Below are 23,484 nucleotides of genomic sequence, written 5' to 3' on the forward strand. Positions count from 1 at the left end.
CTGAAGTGAGTTCTAATGCAATTCTTAGGCACATATCCATATTCCTAACAATAGTGATAGTTATATCTTGTATTTTAATCCCAATTATAAGAATGTCCATAGCTTCTTACCTTTGTTGGCTTGCTTGATGACCATGTGGACTTGAATCTACATTCAAAGGCTCTATGTCCATACTTTTGATTGTTGTAGCAATATCCTTCAAATTTTGTTGCATGCATGGTTCTGGTTCTACATTCATGTGCCTAATGACCTTTCTTATTTCACTTATGACAATGGACCATGTTCTTAGGCTTAGCATTCTAATTTTTATTCTTGCTCCTGCACACGCAATAGCGGTATGTCCTTTCTTTCCATAATTATGATAAGTAGGTTTGGAATTCTTACTTTTGTTCTTCCTTTCTTTAGTAGCTTTTGATGATTCTCCTTCTCTAGTGCTTGTGTAGCCCAATCCTAAGGTATCTCTATTAGATCTAGGGGATTTCAATAATTGCTCAAAATATTTGATGGCTTCATTTGGCTTGTTGAAACTTTCAGCATATTATTTTTCTCTTTTCAGTTCATTCTGTAGTTGTCCATTCTGCAATTTTAATGTAGTTATCTCAATGTTCTTGACATTCAACTCATGATGAGCATTCATCATTTGGCTTAAGGTATCCAAGTGCATGTTTGAGATCCTAGATAGCTTTGTTAACTTCTCTTCCAATTTGTTTGCCAAAATTATTTTTTCTTCTTCAATCATGGCCTTGTCTTATATAGCTTTCTTCTTTTGTTCAGTCACCTAACATAGCCTCATGGCTTGAGATTTTGTATTTATTTAGCTTGGATTCTATTCTTCTCCATTAGATCTGCAACTGCTGCATCAAATTCACTAAAGTTACCATCTACAAATAGCTTTGTGGTATTGATCTCTTTATATTTTGTGCCATTTTCTATTAAGGCAATTTCTTTCCTTCTTTTCAAAGAACTCATCAAAGCACCTCTAGCTTCATTTAGTTGATGTAGTATGAGATGTATTTCAATCTCCTAATTATTAATGGTCTTTCCCAATTTGTAGACTTCCATTTCAAGATCTTTCCTCTAAGCTAAAAAGCTTCTTCTTTTGAGAACTTGGCTGTAATACCAATTGTTGGAATTATAAGTGGGAAAGGTAAACTTCTAAGGAGGGGTGAATCAGAAGTTAAAACATGAACCCATAAAACTTTTCACCATACATCCACCTTATTCATTCAATAGATAAATTGCAATAACATAAAAAATAAATGCATCCAAAATGTGTAAGAAATTAAACACACACACTTTGACACTGGATATGATTACCTAGAAACCCTCCAAATGAGAAGGTAAAACTAGGGTGGGCATGACACCCACAAATCTTCACTACTATAGTTGTAAAATGTAGCCAATTAAGGTTACAATGGTTTGACCATGAATCATAATCTGCCTTATGAAAGGCCTACCCTGTTAAAGGCTTACAAAGACTGTTAAGTCCCACCTTGTTAGAGGATTTCAACACCCTGTTAGAAGTGTGCTTGGTTGAAGGACTTCTGACCACTCACTTGGAATGTCACCATGTTAAAGGATTTGATAAGGCTTGTTAGTACCACTCCACTTAGGAGATTTAGCTGAAATCACCTGTCAAAATGTCTTAGCATAGATCTTGTGATTGGCTATAGATTGCCTGATTAAAGATCAAATTTGCACAATATCCTTCTTGATCCTTTATGATCAGATGTATCAATTTTGTATCTTTATCTGTCCTTTGTTCTCCTCTAACTAATTCTACAATTCACTCTCATTGCTAAGTCACCTTGAATGCTCTGCAAGCTATCTTGTTTTCACCTTTGATCATTCACCCCTCCACAATGCTCTTAACTCTCTTATCTTTCATAAAAAATTTAGGGCTTTGTCCTCCTTAAGAAGACTTAGGTGGCTTAGGGTTAGGTATGAATTTATGGCTGAGATTTATCCATTTTTCCACTTAAACCTTCTCTTTTTCTAATTTTCTGCAAGCAAATACATAGGGAATCTACAAATAGATTCGTCCTTATCTCTAAAACATCATAATCTATCCTTAGGTCAGCTTGAAAATGGTTTACATAGTGTTTGTGCAATCACAAACAAATATGTCCAATCTATGTTACTCGGCACTTGAAGTTACTGATGCTCGGCACATACTGTAATTTTGTTTCTAACTCAACACCTGAACTATTTGGCATCTACTATTCACTCAACACTTGAATCACTCGGCATGGTCTATTTGCTTGGCACTCATTACAACTCGGCATGGTCTGTATTTACATATTATACTTGACATACATTACTAGTTTGACATAAACTAAGTAAATGTTTTAAGTGTGTTGACGTTTAATTGTCAAAACCAATCTAAGATCAACAAATAGATGAATCATGATCATTGATTCATACCTAACCATAAGTCAAACAGAGCATTTACGGTGACTAAGGAATTGTGAAGTGAAATTGCATTTTAGAATCAGTTAAGGGAGAATAGAGAAATGAAATAGTATACAACAAAGAGACATCTAATCAAGAAGGATCAAGAATACATTAGTTTAGAGGTGATCTGGCATCAAGCAACAAAGTGCTAATAGTAACATCAATGCTGAGTCATTCTAACAAGTGAATTAGTTAAATCTCTTAATAGAGTAGTCCTAATAGGCTATATTAAAATCATCTAACAAGGTACTTACTTAATTGTGAGTTAAAGTCCTTTAACAAAACACACTTCTAACAGAGTGTTGAAATCATTTAATAAGGTAAGACCTAATAGTCTTTGTAAGCCTCTAATAGGGTAGACCTTATATAGGGTAGATCATGTCTCAGGATCAAACATTGTAACCTTCATTGTATACACTTTATTACTGCAGTAGTGAAGATTTGTGAGTGTCATTCCCAACCCAATTTTACCTTCTCATTGGAGAGTTTCTAGGTAATCATATATGGTATCATGTATGTGTGAATGTTTACTTGTTTACATGGTATTTTAGCTTACTTATTGAATGTATGAGATGGATGTGTTGAAGAAAGGAACAACAAAGGTAAGAATTCCAAACCTACTTGTCATAATTGTGGTAAGAAAAGACATACTACTAATGTGTGTAGGAGCAAGAGTGTAAATCAGAGTGTCAAGCATAAGAGCATGGTTCACTACCATAAGTGCAACAAACAAGGTCATCAAGCACATGAATACAGAACTAAGACCATGCACACTCAAAGATTTGAAGGATATTGTTATAACAATCAAAAGTATGGACATGGAGCTTTTGAGTAGAAATCTAAACTCATGTGGTCATCAAACCAGAAAACAAAGGTAAAGAACAATGGAAACTCTTACAACTGGGATTATAATACAAGGTATAGTTGTCACTATTGTCAAGACTATGAACATATTCCTAAGAATTTTATTAGGACACACTTTAGAAGTGACTACAAAAGGTGGTTGAGTCAAACCACATGTTTTAGTTGTTTAAAGATTGGTCACATTAGTCAATATTGTCCAACAAGGTCAAAGGCACCAAGTTGTGAGTTCAATAAAGGGAAAGGCAAGGCAGATGTTGAAAATGCTAGAAATGAAACAAACAAGACATGGAAGAAAAATGAGGATTGCAACACATCAAATAGAGAAAGGATCACTTCACCCAATAGATATGGTGATCACACCTCATCAAACTAAGCAGTCAAGAGGTATGTTGGACTAATATTCAAAAGTTATATCATACATCAATTCTAAAAGATGTAGTACTAAACAATCCACATGAGCATGAATAAAGATGCAAGGTGTTATTAGGAATCAAAGAAAAATCTTTGAGTTTTTCATGTTACTGTCGAGCATGAAAAGTTTCCTATGATTTTTGAGTGAAATGCTTGATGTTGTCAAACTAAAAGACTGGCTAGTTGTTGCCAAGCTTGTAATGGTTACCGAATGAATGAAAAGAGTGAGCCTAAAATTAGTTGATGTCGAGCTTATAGTTGTGTAAGCACTCAGCATTAATTGTAGTATTTCAAAGGGGTATTTGATTGATTTTAGCTAACTTTACATCATTTTGAAATTGAGAAAGAGCAAAAAGAGCTAGAGGTGATCTGGAAACTCATTTGAAGCGATTTAAGAAAATTTGAGTAGCCATCCAACATTATTTCATCAAATTTTTCAAGGTATTTATCATGTGCTGAGCTACGCTATTTCAAATTTCATAAACCCTAGTTTTGTAAAATGGCATCTAGTTCAAAGGGTTTAGAGGGTAAAGAGGTTTTAAATGTTTAGTTGGTTAGTAATGAAGTTAAACAACCTATTTTTAAAGCCATACCGAATATTGCATACATACAATATCCCTCTAGTGCATTATCCATCATACCACCAAAAGTTTTAATGATTCAAGATGTCAGAAAGTGTTACAACTATAAAATTGGTAGTATTGGAGATATGGAAATCAAAGAAGCATATGGTAAATTATGTGAAAATAGAGTGTTAAAGGAAGAATACAAGATTGTAGAGAAGAAAGGGTTAACTCGTGCCCTAGATTTCCCTAATGTTTTCAAAACTGAATGGATCAAAGATTGTATTGAGTAGGATTCATGATAATTCACTATGGTTAGAAAATGGACCAATCAAAATCACCAAAAGAATAATCAATAGGGTAACAAGGTATCCAACCCTAGATCAGCCAAAGACTTTGAGGAGCAAGTCAAAAGAAATTATTGAGAAAAACATAGGGGTTGTGTGGAATAAGAGGGCAATGACAATTGATACCATCACAGATCCTCTAATAGATTTTTTAGTAAGGGTAATTGCATATAAGTTTTACCAATCAAACAGATTGAATAGTGTGCCCTGTATTATAGTAGATGTGGGTTATAAGATTGTGAAGAAGAATCATACAAATGATCTTGTCGAACTATAGCTATAGAAATTAATTGAAAACCTAGAAGCAATAAGGAAAACAAAGAATGTTTGGTACAAATTTGGATATATTCTGATATGTATCTTCTTTTATGTTCAAAACACATTTCTTACATTTGGCACTATGGCATGGAAGACAAATAGGTCTATAGCAATTCAAATAGGAAAGTTCATTGAACAACTAGGTGATAATTTTGAGTCAGTAATGACTAGTAACTTTGAGGACTTCAAGCAATCTATGAAAAAGAGATTGAGGATTCTAGTATCATTAGTTGAAAAACATTATGATGTTTGTTTTCTAGTTGATGTTGATTATACATTTGTTCAAGCAACAACTCCAAGAGTAAGATGGCTAAGGCCATTAGGCTATGAAATTAATGTAGATGAGGCCTTTGCAACAATAACATTACTTGCAGAAGAGATCGCATTTGGTGATTATGAAATGGCTAAATCTAAGATTTCCATGGAACTAAAGACTTCCTCTGTCATCAAGAAGAAGGAGAAATTAGTAAAGAAATTGAAATCTAAATTTGGTGAAGATGTTGAGTAGGAAGAGGATGAAGAGGAAGAAGGTATTCAAATCCAAGCACCACTTGCATTAACACAAGGACTAGGTGAAGATCAGCAAGAGGAAGAGACGGAAATTGCAAACGGTACCAAGGGAGAAGAATTCGTGGAAGCACCTACTTCTACTGGTCAAAAGAAGAGAAAGGCTAAGGGACAAATAGTGACAAGATCCAAGAAGATTGTCAAACCAAGCCAAGCCAAACCTACAACACCTACCACAAGGGCTAGTGCATGTGTCACAACACAAAAGGCTAAAGAGAAATTCAAACCTACAGAGCAGGAAGGAGGAGAAAAGAAAAGACCAAGGAAAAAGTACATTGCTCAAGCTGAATCTAATAAAAAAAGAACAAAATCTGATGACAACAACGAATTCAAAGTGGTGAGTCACAATCCATCTTCACATTTAGACAACCTATGTGAGAATGTTAAAAATAATGCATATTTATCAGGATATTCTCACATTGATTTGATAATCTTCGAAAAGTTAAAAAGAATCAAGAAGAGGAGGCAATATATGCCATGATGGAAAATTTTAACAAAGCACCTCTAGAGATTGCTAACTTAATGCCTAAAAGTTTATATGAAAGAGTGGAGCAGAAATGGCATTATTATTTGACCATAGAAAGACAAATTAGGGAGACATCACTTGCTCAAGTTATGTCTAAACTTAGCAAGGCATAGATTGTTAAAGCCATGAAGAAATATGATGTTAGATTCTTACCCAAATATAGAGCCTTCAACGTATTGCAGAACAATATTGAAGATGTTGTAAAGAAGACCACACAAATGTGGAAAGTTACATATGGGTTAGCTACAATAAAAGAAGGAGAACAGGAGCCTATTGAGGTTACAAATGATGAAGAAGATGAGAACACTAAAGGCATAGTTGAGGGAGGATCATAAATGAATATAGATGACTAGGAAATAGCTAAGTTAGAGCAACAACAAGAACAAAGTGTACAAGATACACAATTGCCAAATGTCAGCCCTAAAAAAATAACAAGTGTAAATACTAAAATAGTTATAGTAAAAGATTTTTATGATCTCGCTACATATAACATCAACCCCCTAATAGAGGAAGATCTGAAAAAGAAACTTGATCAAACTACACTGTAGGCTAAATTGTGTGACAGCCCTATATTAGTGAGTGTAGATGAATTTAGAAGTCAGTGACTAACACTAAAAGGGAAGAGGTGAATACACAAGAACCACCTACCATAACCCCTCAAGTCACTAATGTACAACCTTCAGATAAAATACTAGAAGCTACACTAGAAAAGGTTGATACAATTGGAGCAAATAAAGTGGAAACTCAAGCCACTACTAATACACAAAATCAATTAGGTCAGATAGATTTATTTGCATCTCTAGCACAAGTTCAAGGTGTAATCCAAAGTATTATGGTAGAAAAGGACAAGTCTAAAGAGAATCTAGCCTTGGTAACTTGAACAAAATCTAGTACCCCTTCTAGTCATACTCTTTAGAGGCTGAGCACAGATGTAAAACTTTTACAGTTTTTAGTGTCGAGTCCAAATTCATCAAAGGCAAAAGAGGTAATACAATATGGAGATGTAAGCTTGGATAAATAAATTGTTTTACCAAAATATGATTATGACACAATGACAATAGAGTAGATGGGTATATTACAAGAAGCCCTAGCCAAAAAGAAACATCAAGAACTACTCAGGAAGGAGCATAAGCAAAAGAAAGCTTTGCATGATATTAAAGACATCTTCCTAGATGCATTTAATCTGCCTACTCCAAATGAGACAAATCCACTCATTAAATAATTGGCAAATATAGTGGAAAAGGTAAGTGATGCATACCTTGACACTAATGCAAAATTATTAGAATAGTCTAAAAAGAAATTCCAAAGTAAAGTAAATGAGAAAATATCTGGTGATATAGCACTTACACAAATTGTATTGGAAACTAAGTTAGAGAGTGTGAAGAAGGTACTTGAGAACATTTTCTCACTATACACCAAATTGTGCAACCCCACACTCTTCACATAAGAAACAAGGAATATGTAAGAATTTGGTATAGCTCTAATATCATGTAAGAATTTACCTAAGGAAAAAATGAAATGTCAATATCTAGAAGCTCAAGAGATAGCACAAGAGACACAAGATATGATCAAATGAGAATGGATTAATCAGATAATTGGATGAATACATCATAGAAGAGCCTTGTATATAAAGGCAATCAAGATGACTAGGAGTTATGCAAAGAGATAAGCAACAACTAAGCACATGTCCACCAAGAGTGGATTATCCTCCATTGTGCATGGATATACATCCAAAAATGAGTGGATAAGAATGTAAAGTTGTATCTCATAAAGAGATGTAGTAGACAACATGTGCTCAATTGGAGTGCAAACTACTATGTTTTCTACATGACAACTCATATAAATATGCAAACTCTTAAGTGTCTACATGACAACTAATATGAAAATGCATTAACCTAAGTAAACTTAAGTAAAGTGTAAATAGCAAATACTTATTTATATTTACACCCCCCCAAGTACAACTTAGGGAAATGTACTTAGGCTCACGAAAGATAGATAATAATGTAATATGGGTCCCAACTACTAGGCCATGTTAGGTACCCATGTACAAGATGCAAGTGCAAAAGCTATATGCAATGCAATGTCTCATAAAGTGGAGAAAGAGGAAAAACCACATGGGGAAAACCCCCTTCCAAAAAGAGAGATAAGTAAAATAAAATAAAATGAGAGAGAAGAAGACCTCATGTGAGGAAAAGATCCCCTCCATAAGAGAGAAGAAGAGGAAGATAGACCAAGTAACCCTCCTCAATGTAGAATGTACACCAATGGTAGATGCTCTAGGCTCAATGTAGACACTACTCCATGAGTGTAGAACAAAATTCCTCCCCTTAGGAAGAAACATAACCAAATGTGTATCAATGAAGCCTCCCCCATCTATAGGAAGAAACTTCAAAATATATGGAATCTCTGAAACTTGCTCAAATGTCCCCATGTCAATATTGAAAGGTGCTTCCTTCAAATCATGTGTACTATGCTACTCTGCTAAAAAAGACAAATCAGGATCAATTGAGGATGAATGTAGAACATGTATCAAAGACTCAAATATCTCCTTTGAAAATAAAGTGACCTCCTCTAACTGTTGTATCAAAGGATCTACCATCATGTCAACCTCGAAAGATTGATCAAGTCGAGAATGAAGATGAGGGTCAACATACTCCCTCGCAATAATTGAAGAAGGATCATCTTCACCAAAGAGAAGATGAATGTCATCAATAGTGTCTCACAAATTTGCAATGTAGGACTCCACAAAGAAACTAGAAATTTGTGTCAAGTAGTCATCCCATAGAACTGAGTCTGGAAGACAATGAATATCTTGCTGCATTGAATCACTTGAATCCATGGTTATGTGAATGTAACTATCATCAGGAACAATGGTAGAGGAATATCAATAGGAGAAGAAGAAATGGATGGCTCAAGAACATGATCACATGTGAGAACACCCAAGTTCAAGCAGCCAAATTTCTCCTCAAAGTCTAAATCAACAGTAGAAGTGTGATCAAAATCTGTTGAAGAATCTACTAAATCATCATGACCAAAATCTGGGAAGTAGTATAGCCGATATGCATGATCAACCACTCTTATAGAAATTATCTCTCTAGTTTCCAAATCTCTAATAAAAATTGAATCAGGTGTGAATTCCACAATCCTTCCTCTATCTCTATGAGTGAGTTGATAGATGGAAAGAAGATTATGACTTAGGTGAGGTACACACAACACATCTTTGAAGTATCCCTCCCCCTTATTAATAGTTCCTTTCCCAATCACATTCATGTAAGTATGATTGCCCTTCAAAATAGGTAGATTATGACAAGGATCAAATGATGAAAACATAGAATGTGAAAATGTCATATGATGAGAATCCCCTGAATCTAGAAGCCATCTCCCTGAATCTTGACTTGAAGTAGCTACTAAGGCTTGACCTTTGCCCATGTGATCCTTTCCTTAATTAAAATCTAAATGTGAAGAAGAGAATGAAGAGGTCATCCTTGATGGTAGACCAATTTGATTCTTCTTAAGAAGATTCTTGAGTTTATCTATCTCCTTCTTATAGCAATGATGTTCTTCATGTCCATTCTTCTTGCAATATGCACAAGTAAGAAACTATTTCTTGGATGATTTACCCTTATTGTTGGAGTTTTCTTGTGGTGAAGAGGTTGAGTGTTCTTTCTCTTGTTGTGAATTTTTTTACCATGATTTATGCTTCTTGTTAGACCCTATTCCTTGATTCCCTTTACTAGGCACTAATGCTTTGGACTTTAAGACTTGAGAATCCCCATGCTCATCAAATTTGATTGTTCTACCATCAACATCTCTGTGAAGGAATCAAATGAAGGTATGGTGTAGGAAGAGCCTAAGGTCAACTTATGAGTGTTGAAGCTCAAAACAAATGATGCATACTCTGGTGGAAGTTTTCTCATCAAATTATAGATCAATTTTTCATCCTCTATGGTAATTCCACAATCCTTAAGCATTAACCTTAACTCATGTGCCTTGGTGATTTAGTCTTGAATTGTGTCAAACTCCTTTGGATCTAATGACATGATATTTTTATCAAGTTCAAAACCCCTAGCTTTGTCTACTTTTGCATACAAGCTAGCAAACTTATCGCATGCTTCCTTTACTGTTTTACAATTACCAATATGGAAGATAAGATCTTCATGTACATACTTCCTCAAAGTACCAATAGCAACTGTATTGTTATGATTCCATTCATTTAGTTTATTAGGATCATATAGTGCAACCATGGTTCCATCAACATAATCAATTAAACTTTTTTCCATCATTTTACCCCATGCTCTAATTCTTCATGTAGCATAATTATGTGGAGTTAAAAGTGGAAACCTAGGAGAACCCATGATGCAAAATAAAAGAACACAAGAGAAAAAGAAGTGCAAACACTCAAGACACACACCCCAAATCACTCAATCAAAGCATGCCCCCCCCCCCAAAAAAAAAATGGATGATTTTGGTACTTTATTCTTAGTGCATGTACAATTTCCACTTGTCAAAATGAACCAAAGTGGACTTTTAATTTTGATGGTTACAATAGCAAATATGAAGATATATCGGACTCAACAAGATAAGACACAAGATCTCTGAAGAATCTAATTAATTACAAGTGTCAATAGGCCAAAATGAGACCAAAATTTGAAAATACTATGTTGACTCATAATTATTCCAAACTAATACCAAACTTCGAAAGTAGATAAAAAAATCATGCACTTTCAAAAAAAAGCACCTTAATATGTGTTCAGATGAGCTTGAACTAAGCCTTTGAAGTTGCAAAAATTAAGATTTGCAATTTTTAGAAAAATTCAGGAATAGGGATTGCAAACAACCTATAGCAACATGTAGATCATGAAATTCTACTCCAAAACAAAAACAAAAAAATTGTTCAAAAAAAGGAGTCTCTATGAGGGAGATATCGTAGTTTGAAAATCACCTCTGTAATTATTTTTCCTAAATCATCACCGTCGCACCTCTAAAAATCAAATCACTCTAGATTTCACCTCAGATTTCTGATTTTGATGAAACAAAAGTCGATTTAGAGGTTTTCTGACTTCTGAATGTGATGCCAACATCTGAATTGGGCCAACAAGCTCCAATCTTGACCTGCAAAAAAAATCTCTCCAATGGCTATGCAATGAAACTCCTCTGGCTTTGATACCATGTAATAATTTGGTATAGCTTTGATATCATGTAAGAATTTTCCTAAGGCAAGAATGAAATGCCAAGAACTAGAAGCTCAAGAGATAGCACAAGAGAGACAAGATATGATCAAATGAAATGGATTAATCAGGTAATTGGATGAATACATCATAGAAGAGCCTTGTATATAAAGGTAGTCAAGATGACTAGGAGTCATGCAAAGAGATAAGCAACAACTAAGCACATGTCCACCAAGAGTGTATTATCCTCCATTGTGCATGAATGTACGTGTAACAATGAGTGGATAAGAATGTAAAGGTGTATCTCATAAGGAGATGTAGTAAACAACATGTGCTTAATTGGAATGCAAACTATTGTGTTGTCTACATGATAACTCATATAAATATGCAAACTCTTAGGTGTCTACATGAAAACTAATATGAAAATGCATTAACCTAAGTAAACTTAAGTAAAGTGTAAATAGTAAATACTTATTTACACCAACTGAATCACACCCTGAGCTTGGAGAGTAACATACAGTCAATAGGAGAAAAATTGCCCATGACTCCAGCTCAAAGTGAAAAGCATTTCAGAACTTTATTGCAAACCTAGAGTTAGTTAGCAGCATTATTTGCAGAAGAAGCCAACATAAGAGCCAATCTGATTAGCATTCAAACCAGATTGACTCCTCAGATGGAGATTTTACACAAGGAGTTAGGCTATGCAAAAAATCTTATGAAGAAAGACCTCAACCTTTCTACATTAGATGGCCTAGTCCACCTTGCTACTGAGCTAGCCATCCAAATTAAGTCTTTGGATATAGCTTGTGAAAATTGGTATGTTGCTCTCAAAATTATTCTTGAGGTCCATTAATCTTTTTTGGACAAACACACTATCAATGTATAGCCCATTGGCATCAGTGTCAAAAAGGGGGAGAAAGTAAAAAGGGAGAGAAAGAGTAGCCAAAGCCAAAGGAGAAGAAAGTAAAAGTCATAAGAAAGGAGAGAAAGAGAGCTTGGGGGAGTAAGCATAGACAACAAGTAAAAGAGTATCATTTGAAGCATATCTACTCAATAGAAGTAACATTTTGAGTTCAAAATCAGACCAAACAAGTCGAGAGGAGTTATAAGATTTTGAGATATAAGTTGTTGCAAAATTTTGAAATTTTGAAATTTTGTACATAAGCCGAATAAGAGATATGTCATGCTTGTAAGAATAAGGATATCAATGCATGACCAAGTGTTTTTGACACTCATATCAAAGGGGGAGATTGTTGATCTCAGATTGATTTTGATGAGTGTCTATACACTTAAATCATTTACTTAGTTAATGTCAAACAAGTATCACATGTCGAGCACAACATGTATAAGATAGAGCATGTCAAGTCCACAATGAGTGCCAAGTCACTCATGTGTCGAGTCACTCAAGTGTCTAGCAGACAATGTATGCCAACTGATACAGGAGCCAAGCAAGCAGTGCATGTTGAGTCACAATATAGAAAATAATATATATCGAGCATCAGAGACTTGAGATGTCGAGTAACATAGTTTTGTCATAGTTGTTTCTAATGGCACAAACTACTATGTAAACCATTTTTGAGCCTACTTATAGATTGAATTACAATATTTTGGTGATAAGGATGAATCTTAAGGTGGAATCCCTATGCCTTACATGCATCTAATTAGAAAAGGCGAAGGTTTAAGCAACAAAATGGATGAATCACAGTCGTTGAATCATACCTAACCATAAGTCACCAAGATCTTCCTAAGGAGGACAACCCTAAACTTCATGTGCCTGTGGAAGGAGCAAAGAGAGAATTTTTGCATGTACAAATAGAGCATTCATGGTGACTAAGGAATTGTAAAGTGAAATTGAATTGCAGAATCAGTTAAGAGAGAACAGAGGAAGGAGATAGTATACAACAGAGAGACATCTGATCAAGAAGGATCAAGAATACATTAGTTTAGAGATCATCTATCATCAAGCAACAAAGTGCTAACTGTAGGATCAATGCTGAGTCATTTTAACAGGTAAATCAGTAAAATTTCTTAACAGAGCAGTCCTAACAAGTTGTTTTAAAATCCTCTAACAAGGTGCTTACTTAATCATGAGTTGAAGTCCTTTAACAAGACACACTTCTAATAGGGTGTTGAAATCCTTTAACAAGATAAAACCTAAGAGTCTGTGTAAGCCTTTAATAGGGCAAACCTTTCATAGGGTAGATCATGTCTCATGATCAAACATTGTAATCTTCATTGGATACACTTTATTACTGCAGTACTGAAGATTTGTGTGTGTCATCCCCACCTCAGTTTTACCTTTTCATTGGAGGATTTTTAGGTAATCATATATAGTGTCATATATGTCTGAATGTTTACTTATTTACATGATTTAGATGTACATGCTTTGCATGGTATTTCAATTTACTTATTGAATGTATGAGATGGATGTGTGGTGAATGTTTTATGGGTCAAATTTTAAACTACTGATTCACCCTCACCCCCTTCTCAAAAGTTTACCTTTCCTATTGTAATTCCAACATCTGAAGCATTTGATCAAACCAAAAAAGAACTTTTTGGTAGGATTTAAGATCTCTGCTGCAAATAAACTTGATATTACCATAGAATCTATTGCAGTTTTGAGCTTATGTTGTTGCTGTTGCTCTTCATACTAGAATCAATGGTGGGGTGTGGCTATGGTAGTGGTTATGTGACTATGGCCAGGGCATGGTCATGGCAATGTCCGCTCTGATAATGATTGTAATCCTTTTATATTCAAGAAATCACATTCTTTTACAATTTCATTCACTAATCAAATCCTTCAACAACAAAACGTGTGGTTAATGCTCTAGTAGTGGATTTATGACTTCGAGTGAAGTGTGTGGCCCTAATAAATCTTCTACAATCTTGACTTTTGAAGCTTTTACTCCACAAGACATGCATGCGATTCCCAAGTTATGTCTTCATTATCATTCAAATTAAAATGTCTGAAGCATGTGTCTATTTTTGAGTTGTCACCCTATTTGAAATCAATATCGATAAATTATTTTCCATAAACTATTTTTGTAGTGTAAGACAATTTCTGGCTAGAGGCAACTCCAAAAGGAAAGTCTATTGGCTAATTATTCAAATATACTAAATTATATGTAACAAACTAGAATTGGCTAACATGTAAATCATTATGAAATGCTTGAAAACCTTAGAGCTAAGCAAGTATGATAACAATGAAAAGATAAGAGCTTTGGTCGAACTAGAATGTCTGCCTTTTGTCTAAAACGTATGATAGATTTGTTCAATCATAGGATAGTGGTAACAAAAATTATGAAATTATTTAACGTAAGTGTTATAAATTGACAATAACATAGAAATTGAATGCTAATGATGGTATGAACTTGCATAATGTAACATTGTTGTTCATGTTTCCAAATTTCGAAAGCACGAGAAAACTTTCATATCAAGTTTTTAATGTGGGTATGGAATATGGAACACCTAAAATCTACTTGTTGATATGCATCATTCTTTAATTTGTACTTCAATCTATTTTCCACGGGATGAGGATGTGTTTGTAATTGAAAGTGTGGCGTACATACATCAATTCTATCACAATTACAATTACGTATGTTGAGATTATCATTGCTTTGTTGTTATCTCAATTCTATGGAACTTACTAGCCTAGAGTTTGAGATGAAAAGTGCAATCATTATGGTGTCTCCTACTTTAGTGAGTACCAAAGGAAGATTACTAGAGACAAGATGAAGCAATAGCTTATGATGTTGTGCTTTAGAAAGTAATTCTCAATAAGGAAGATATTGATGTTCAAGTGGTAATTTCATATCTACTTGGCTTAAATAGGCCATAAAGGTTTCAGTAGAAGAGCGAACAACACTTGGCCAATTGAAAAATCAAATTTTATGTAGACATTTACATTCTACTATACAAATTGCCTTTTGGCAAAGAAATATTGGAGAAAAAAACAAAAACAATGAAATTACTTGATTCTTTTTTTATTTAGTAAGGAATGCTCCAAATATTTATTCTATTTCGCATTTTCTTCATGGTATTTTTTTAACAAATTTATACTTCAAATATTTTAAATTTGAAATTAATTTTTCATATTTTTTATGTTTTTCATTTATCTATAATTTTTAAGAGGTTTAAGTCAAGATAAATTATTATGTGTTGTGATTAATTATTAGTAGCATTTTTTAAACTTAAGTAGAATTGAAGATCTCCCAAATAAGATGCTCATAATTTACTATTGTATTACAAGCTCTTGCCTATGCTTCTCATTTATTGATTTAAAAGTTTTGTTTTTATATAGTTTATGAAATCTTATTATTGTTGAAATTTTTTTTTAATTATATATTTGAGCATTAAATTTCTTAAATTTTGTTATAATCATTTTAAATTTAAACATAATTGTGACCTAACTTAAAAGTTATTTTTTATTATTTTATCTATTTTAGGTGAAGTTCAGTATTAAAGTGAAAATTTGAGTAACAAATTTCAAATTTTAATGTAATAATTACAAAGAAATATGAAATCAATATTAGAGAATTTACAAGTATTATAGAAATGTACAGTTAAAGATTAGTAATTTAGATTTTAGGGTCTTAATATTAATATTTTTTGTTTAAAATTAATAAATCAATAATGTAAATTATATAATTTTTTCTAATATTCTACTTTTTAATAATAATAGTTTTTATTATCATACTCAATTATAAATCATATTTATGTACAAATCAAATATTAAAAAATAGTTTTAAATTTGTACTATGAGAAAGTGCACTTTTATATTTTTATTATGTTTGTTTGAACTTGTACTATTCTTCAATTTTTTAATGTCTAATTCAATTAACTATGTTATATACATTATTGATGTTAATTTTATCTCTTTGCTAATTTTTACATATTACTTCTAACAAAATATAAGTCTTATATGCTATAATACCATTAACAAAATATAAGTGTGATATGCTATTATACCTTTATAATTTCATTTTGTGACTGTCACTAAAATACCTACAATGACAAAAAATATTGAAGATTTTTCATTAATTTTTTTTTTCAATAAATAACCTTCCTTAAACTTCTCTCAGTTTTTGGGCCTGCCCCCACCTAATTGGAACCCCTAAACACGACTGCAAGGTTGGACAAAAGCTTGGTGTTTGTTGACAATGAAAGCTGTGGAAGCTAAGCCCCATTCGCATATGACTTGTTGTTGTTGCTTTTAGCCGGTTATGATGTAGACAAGGGAATAAGCATCTGAATGATGCAAAATGATTCACACTAAGTAGCATTAGAGAAGTCCCTTAATGTTATTATCATAGATTTCATGCCTTCCCTGTTGTCTGTATTTTATCCAACCGCTTTATCATGGTTTCAGGGGATTGGAATTTTAGAGTTAAGCTATGGAATGCCTAATTTCAAGACCGCTTGTGCATGACCTAGATCATTATGCCATTGGAGTGCAGGCATGTGTTCTGATTTTTAGGGGTGAGTACGGTTCATATGGAAGGACAACTAGGTCTAGGACTTGATCTTATATTTCTAGTCTACCTTACAGTCAAGGCAACATATACTAGATCTTGACTTCACCTGTAATAGAGTGGTGTTATGAGGAAGGCTTGCTAAAATTATTTTTTGGAAGTGAAATGGTCTATGGGATCTAGATTTTGAGTTTCACCACACCCCAGCCTTAGATCTTGACATCAATCTTGCCTGTCATTTATACTATAATTGGTTTGCCAGGAACACCTGCCAAACCCCGACCAGTTAGGGTTGGCTTGCATGTGTCTCAAAATACAATGTCCACACACTCTTTTCCCAAAACCAATATAGAAGCTGCCAATGGTGGAAATGTCAAAAGGATTGACATTGGGAGTGCCTGAAACAAGACAAATAGAACGTAACAGGAGAAAACAGGACAGTTGTCTGAAATGGTGAAAGAAATCAGAAAAAGCGAGGAGAAGAGAGCAAAGAAATCGAGGGAGAATTTAGGTGGTCCTAAGAAAACCATCAGGGTATGCTTCTAAGGATAATGGAGAGATATCTGGTATCATTTCTACAAAATCACTTGAAGTGATACTAAAGCTTGTCTTTATGCAAGCATAGAGGGATGTCCAAAATGTGGGTTTGAGATGGCATATACACCGAGGCATTCCCGGGGCTGCAAAAGCTCCAAGCCAAGATGAAATTTTCCCAACAGAGAAACCCAAACAGGCAAGCTGCTACTGGCAATCAGCTCCACAGGGCAATATAGGGTTCTTGATAAAGGGAAAAAAAAGTAATAGGGCCCTCGAACAAAGAAGAAAGTGCAAATTGAAGAGAATGGCACTAGAAAAGCAACTAAATTTTCATCCATTATCCAAATAACATATGGGCGATTATTTTTAGAAAAAGGTCAATAATCCCAAAATAGAAATGTTGAGTTATTTATATGAATCATTTCATCATAACCAGATTATCACAACTCCTATACTTCACACCATATTTCTGTGGATGCGGCTATCCTCCCTACAAGCTGTACAGTTGGCCAATTTTGAAAAAATTGAAAACATCATGGATTTTTTCTGAAAATTTCAGCATTTGATCTTCATGATCTACATAGTTTGTAGTCGAAAATAACAAAAAAAAATGGAAAAAAATCACTACATTTTCATGAATCTGGAAAATAAAAATTTGACTTTGTTTTGTCTTTAGTGCATTTTGTTTGGAAATTAGCATATCCCTATTTCTGCAATAAACCTCATTGACGAATATCTTTGCCCACCGACTACCACTACAAACATACATGCTTTCAATGTTTGCCTATATTTTCACTGCCCTTCTGGTAAGTGCATTTAATTCCTATCTATCCTTTCACTGTCCATTTGTTAAATGTAAAACATGTCTCCACCTACGGCTATCCTTCGATCACATTTTTTATGATTTTAATTTCATTTATAAATACCCCAAACCCTAGGAAAATAGCTAGTTGTCAATCACAAAATTTGAAAATTTGGATGAAAAAAAATTATTAAATAACTGCAACGAAAACCTTAGCATCTGATATTTATTCAATTCCCAAAATAAATGCCAATGGAAATCCCAAAACATAAGTTCCCTGAGGCATGGACTAATAATTGATGAAATTACAAAGGATGAGGCTCCTATTTATAGAATATTGGAGGGAAGATGAACGGTGAGGTGGGGTGGAGCTTATGTGGAAGCCACATAAAAAGGAAAAGTTTCTCAACTTTGAAAGGTGATGTAGGAGCATCCTAAGTTTAAGAGCAATCTTGCATCACCCAAAAATAATTTATTTTTAGTCTTTTTTAATAAGCACTAGTAGACAAGGTGGTTACTATTTATGGGAACTTGTTTTTTTTATAAGTTTGTCATATGAGCTCGAAATGTTCTCATTTTCTACAAGACAGTTCATTTTGGAGATATAAGCCTACCATTAAAATCTCAATGCTCCAGCTTAAGTATCGAAGAAGTTATTGTGGATTTTTGGTGGAAAATTTTGAAGTAAAATCTTTAGGCTCACTGTTGGAGGCCTTAGAGTGCCTAGATGAGGTCTGAAATCTTGACAAAAGGGTGCTTGAGCAATTCTAATTCTATAGACAAAAGCTAGCATTTTCGAAAAAGTGGTTATAATAACCAATCGGAGCAACGGTTTGAGAGTTATGGCCTTCCAAAGTTGGGCTACCCAAAATATCTAAAATAATTGCCAAAGATATATTTGGCTGACTCTTTATGTATTGTTAGGGTCTGTCAGCCCTAGGTATTAAGTTGTAATGTCTAGAACCTTCCTAGGCGGCATAAAATTGCCTATTTAAGAAAGGCTCGAACATTGTCTAGAACAGCTCTAGGTGGTAGTTCGTAGCTTAGTCTTGCAAATTACAGTAATGAAGGCACCCATACTAACCCAAATGCAGAATTATAGTAATCGCACCTTCATTACAGTAATTTGCAAGACTAAGTTGTGAACTACCACCCAGAGTTGTTTTAGACAATGTTCGAGCCTTTCTTAAATAGGCAATTTTATGCCACCCATGAAGGTTCTAGATATTAAAAATTAATACCTAGGGCTGACAGGCTGTAACAATACATAAAGAGTCGGCCAAATACATCTTTGACAATAATTTTAGATATTTTGGGTAGCGCAACTTTGGAAGGCCATAACTCTCGAACCGTTGCTCCGATTGGCTATCATAACCACTTTTTGAAAACACTAGCTCTTGATCTACAAGCTCCAAATTGTGCAAGCGCCCTTCCATCAAGTTTTTGAACCTCATCTAGGCACTCTAAGGCCTCCAACGGTGAGTCTGAAGATATTTTTGCAAATTTTCCTACCGAAAATACGGAATAACTTCTCCAATACTAAAGGTGGAGCAATAAGATTTTAATGGTAGGCTTATATGTCTAAAATGAACCTTCTTGTCGAAAATGAGAACATTCCGAGATCATATGACAAACTTACTAAAAATAACAAGTTCTCATAAATAGTAACCACCTTGCCTAATAGTCCTTATTAAAAAAGACTAAAAATAAATTATTTTTGGGTGATGCAATATTCCTTTTACACCCAGGATGCTTTTGCATCAAAAGGGTTCAAGCATTTAATGTTGAGGACAAAGTGCAAGAGAGGAATGGCTCAAGGTTGCTCACACTTCTCTGAGCAACTTAAGAGAGGCAAATGGGGATGAAGGTATAGTTAGGTTACTTAAGGAAAGTGCTTAAAACACCTTGGAAAGGGTTGTATGAGAAACAATTGGGCTTAATCTTTTTAGAAATCCAAGAATTGACTTAATTAATCTAGGATTAATCCAAACGGTAGGTTTATAAGTGATTGTGATGAGTGTAAGGTAGGACTTTAGACTAGATTACGATTTAATTAAATAGAATTTGATTAACTCATGAGATTGGGACATGGAGGAAATTTAAATATATAAATGTATTCAAATAGAAATGAAAAGAGATTAAATGTATCAAACAAGATTTAATTTAGGATTAGAAGAATAATGTATATAGAGGAAAGGGATAAACATAGGCAATTAATTATAATTAACTATATGACAAGGGGGATATTACTGAAATAAGATTTAATTAATAATGGGATAAAAGGTGTTAGGTGATGTTGTTAGACATGTACATGATGCTCATAGATGTGGTATCTCCATGGTCAGACATTCAACCCCTTTCAATCAAAATTATATCACAAGTTTTACTTTTAAATATTTAGTTTAATTCATTTTCATGAATTGCTAGTCATTTTATTTAATAAGATTTATAATTTTATTATAATTTATTAATTTGTCTCATATTCATAAGTTGCTAAGTTTTCTAGATCAAAAAGAAATTTGAGCACAAACTCCGCTCATTAAAGCACAATAGGTAGCAATAAAAAAGAGCGAAGCACTTAATATTACGTGCATATCATCTCCCAAGAGAATGAACACCACAAAGAAGGGGGGGCAAAGATGTGGGATTTAAATGTAGATCATTCACACTTTAATGCTTCCAATTCTCAAAATGCAATTGTTGAATTTGAAGAACTTAACACCAATAATGTTATTAATGCTTAGCATTGTTTGTGAAACAATTAATGCCAATACAAAGAAGATGATAATGATTAATAAATTATTAATCAATTAGTTGAACTCGAAACTTGAAAAAAATGATACTTGAAATTGATGTTATGATTTATCATTTGACATTTGAATATTTTGATGTTGGAAGTGGAAGTATATGATGGTATGATCATGATGCTATGATTGCAAGCTTATGGTGATTCTTTTGTTGATATGATTTTAGACATTCTAATATTATTCATGCTTATAGATTGCATGTGTGTGTGTGTACTAAAGAACACAAACCCCATACCAAAATTTTAGTGTACCAACAAACTCATTCTTCAAACTCAAACTTGAACACGAGCCCACACCAATGAGTCAATTTGATTTAATCATTCTATGTCATCCTAGATGTTAAGTAGATTATAGAGTAAAAGTAGTTGACAATAGACTACATGTGAGGGATTCAATCATGAATCCTACTATTGGTTCTTCCTTTCAGGTAAGTAGATCTAAGGGCACTAAAAAATAATTTATTCATGGGTTCCTTTTGGGAGGTTGATGATGGATCAAACACATGCAAGTAGTTTTGGAAGATTACGTTGAGAAATCAAAACTTTGACATCAATAGTTGTTGCACAAACACTGATGAAAAAATGGACCATATTCGAAGAAACGAACTTTCCCCTATTTTAGTAATGATTATATCAAAATCAGTCTTTTTGTACTACAATTGGTTAGAAAGTCAATCAGTAAATAATCAACTAGCTGGTTTTATGAAATTTGTGAGTTGGATGCTAAAATATGGTCAATAATGTGTTGATTTTATAGTAGAAATGGCACAATACAAAGAATAATAACACAAAACAAGAATGTTACCTTAGGAAAACTTTCCAGCTTGAGAAGACAAACCCAGCAACACTATAATATAACTTTATTGGTAATAATTATAAAGTTTGATTTTATAACTCTCGCAAAAAACTAAATCTAAGATGAAATGTAATAACAACTCATAATATACATTTGTGACTGCTCTCTATAATAATTAATGCATAGCATATGAAAACCTATGCAACACAATAGTATCTCAACTAGAAACAATAATCACTTCTCGAGAACATGGTCTCCAATCCTAACAATAAAAATACTAAAATAGGAGGCACCACATCAAGCTCATGAAGAGTCAAATTGTTCCTTGTCTTTGACAACAAAGAGTTTATCATTACCATTCAAGTTATGCCACAACAAATGACTCCTCAAGTGATTCTCGTTACACAAGAACAAATAGCTCTTACTACATGAATCAACCCAAGTATAGAAGTGATAATAATTGTTGTAAATGAGAGTCCACTGACTAGAATTCACAACAACACAAGTTGTTATAGAAAAACATAATAAATATGGAGGAGATATGTATGGGGGAGATATTTCCCAAAGCTACATCATCAGCACTCCCTCTGAGCTAAGGAGGCATGTCATGGAATCTCTTGACACCCATAATGGCTATACCCTTTCATACAAAAGAGTTTTATCACCGAATCTCTCAACATGATAACATCATGGAATTATCAACATGGCATATACCATGGCTACTCCCATGTGTAGAAAGAAACATATACACAAGTCTTCACCTTGTTACTAAACATAATGTCTACCATAGCTACTCTCATGTGTGGAAAGAAGCATATGGACAAGTACCCATCCCAAAATCACTCAACATGATATCATCATGAATCTCCCAACATGGCATCCACCATGGGCTATGCCCATGTGTGAAAAGAGGCACATCTCACAAGGGTGTTCACCTCATATTTCTCCATCTCAGAGAAATATGCATTAAGAGCATCATCTCTCTAAGGGTTTTAACCTCATATATCTTCATCTGAAAGAAATATGCATTAAAGGGCAACATCTCTCAAGAGTACCTCACATTTCTCCATCTCAAATAAGTATGCATTTTAGCATATAATAAGAGCAATTGGTGCTAAGACTCCCTATTAGAAAGAATAACATTCTCACACTAGAATCACAGAAAGCTTCACAAAGCTTTGATTATCATAATAAATTATAGCTAGCTTCAATGTCAAACAAGAAGCTTCTAAAGCCACTTTGCTAAAACTCTAACTTTTTGATCCTCTAAAAAGGACTAGTCGCTCTTCATCGTCCACTCAAGCTCCCTCTGAGTCTTCTTGAGCTTGAAGTCATCCTCCCTCTTCAAATCATCAAGCTCCCTTTCTGTAATTAATAGTAGTCTCTAGTCGCAACTTCATCACATTCTTCAATACATTAACCCTTCAATTGGTTGCCTTGATGGTCTCTAGTTTGAATCCCTCTCTAAATCTAAACCAGGCAATATACTATACATGTTTTTCTCAATGCAAAGAAAGAACCCATAAATTGCAATCACATCTAGATACAAGCTCACTACCTGTAAATTATTCCTTAGAACTCACACAAGATGAATATTTAGAGCCTTTATCAAAGAGCTCTAGCTTCCATATTCAGAGCCTATGTTAAAGAAATATAGCTTCCATCTCAAGCAACTTATACAATAGTAAACACAACACAAATGCCCAAAGTGGTGACTCTCTTGATTCAAAGAATCTCAAAAAGCTAAGCCGCTCAATCACCCAACTAAAATTTTAAAGGGTAATTCTAAAGAGTGCCTCCAACTAAATCTAGTTTCTCATCCAACTCTTTCCATCACTCTTCTAAAGGTTTCCA

Source organism: Cupressus sempervirens, chromosome 1, assembly GCF_028749045.1.
Source record: "Cupressus sempervirens isolate cs-2001-9-10 chromosome 1, ASM2874904v1, whole genome shotgun sequence".
NCBI lineage: Eukaryota > Viridiplantae > Streptophyta > Pinopsida > Cupressales > Cupressaceae > Cupressus > Cupressus sempervirens.